This window comes from Penaeus monodon, chromosome 32 (assembly GCF_015228065.2).
Source record: "Penaeus monodon isolate SGIC_2016 chromosome 32, NSTDA_Pmon_1, whole genome shotgun sequence".
NCBI lineage: Eukaryota > Metazoa > Arthropoda > Malacostraca > Decapoda > Penaeidae > Penaeus > Penaeus monodon.
Window position 1 is genome coordinate 26,377,986 of NC_051417.1, and position 1,997 is coordinate 26,379,982.

At 46.3% G+C, this 1,997-nt stretch overlaps 1 protein-coding gene across 1 annotated transcript in view; it reads left to right on the forward strand.

Moving 5' to 3' along the window:
- Positions 1 to 898: 898 nt before the first annotated feature.
- Positions 899 to 1,997, forward strand: part of LOC119593773 (nuclear transcription factor Y subunit alpha-like) — a gene marked incomplete at its 3' end in the record, with an annotated part of 4,954 nt that continues 3,855 nt past the window's right edge. Inside the window, 1 exon segment of the mRNA XM_037942794.1 lies at positions 899 to 1,202.

Consider the following 1,997-nt stretch of genomic DNA (forward strand, 5'->3'; position numbering starts at 1 on the left):
GACTTTTAGGCCCTGTGTATATACATATACCCATAAACTCAAGCTAATCTATGGAAGTACGGGTATGATTATTTCCTATGATTAGTTATAATCATAAGTTACAACCCTGTCAGAATCATCTTAGACTCAGTAAAGCCTATATATGTCAACGCGTAACGCAACCGCATGTCCTTTCCATGATAAGTTAAGCGTTAATCGTCGCGCTTCGTAATGGCACAGAGATAGAAATCCATAGTCATCATCTGTGGACTTTGTTCTCTCACGATCATGCTTTCGTCGCTATGTTCACAAGCGGTCAAGATTTACGAAAATGTTATTTCGGGCGTTATAGCCCAAGATTGTAAGTCGAGCTTCAAATGACGCAATGATAGCGCACGGCAGGTAAAAATTTCCATCCTTTTCGTGATGCTAGAAAAGAATTAGCTTTCCTTACAAGATTCGAGTATAAGACGTGGCACCACTGCACTCATTTCGTGGTCTGCACTGGCGTCAAAATAACGTTTACTTATAAATTGTTACTATATTGAATATATAGTGCAATATTTCAGCGTTTCAGCCTCTGTAATCAAGGTTTGTAATTTCCTATTTTGAACTAGTATGGCAATCAAGAGAGGCCTATTCCATATGGCACCTGGAGTTGCTGTCCAAAAATGACATCCTTCCCGAATTCTTATCACTGAAATAGCTTGCCATTCCACATAGCACTTGCTAGATATGAAGAACCGATATGCAAACTCAAATTAAGCGTATGAATAAGCCAATTAAGGCAATATACGCCAGGAATGCGAGATATGGCACCGTTGCAAAATCGCCACGCCTGGTCTTGTCTCATTTGCTGGCGCTTGGAGCCGCTTCCGTCAGTGGCTTCTTGGCCGTTCCATTTCTTTTCGTTCCACACGCCCACCGGACCATCCTCTCTCTCGAAATATTCCGTCTCCTCTTCCTCCGCCGCCACCAGAAGACGACGCCAAAATCGTCCTAAGGCCTCTAAGCTGTCCATCTCCCCAGATGAGCGCGAAATCCCCCCGGCGAGGCTCTCCCCCGAGCGAAAGCCAACGGGGCGAGCGAAGGCGGGCGGCGCGCGGGGAGCCGGGGAGGAGCGGCCCAGCCAATGCGAGGCGGCGGAGGGAGGCTCTTCCTTCGGCTCTGCGTTCATTGGTGTCGCACTACCAATCATCGGAAACTGCTCGCTAATACCCAATGTAAGTCCACAAATTATACTCTATGGCTCCTTCCCGCTCACGTTTGATTGGGATTGGACATCTACAGGGGAGAGGACAGGGGGCGCCGTTCCTGAGAGCCATGGAAAGGGGAACGTCGGCCTGCGCCTTCCTCGCTCACAAAGAAAAGGAAGCCATGTTGAGGAACGAGATGAGGCTCTTGAGGGAAAAGCCCCTGGTCCTCAGATGTGCGAGACGAGGTGGCTCTCGCTCATTAGGCCATCCTCGAGGGCCTCCTGTGCCTCCTCTCTCAATCAGAAGGGTTGCTTCTCGAACTCGAAGCGTGGGACGTCGGCTGGAAGGAAGGGAAGGCATCACAGGCAGGACTTTCTCTCTCAGCCTTGGAGGACTTCGCGCGAGAGTCGTGCCCGAGATAAAGAGAATGGAAAGAAAAGGAAACGTTGCAGAGTGATTCATAGGACTTGCTTCAGCTAACGTTTAGTGCCTGTTATAGCATCTGCACCCACCATGAAACCTTTTTATCAGGCATAAAAGGTTGATCTGGATATTTCCTGGTGAGGAGATTCAAGGGCTGGGAGCAAGTATGAAATGAAAAAAAAAGTATTTGATATTGCAAACAAGGGTCTTGATAAAGCAAGTTGGTACATTTTGATATGAATTTGCATTTCTGGGTAATACAGTTTTACTTGAATTCATTCTCAAGTATTCTTAGTGTAAAAGAAGGAGTTTTCTACCTAATGAAGATGAAGAGATTTAGCCCTTGCACATCCAAATATATAAATTTAACAGTGGTAAGATAAAAGCAATTTTGTAATA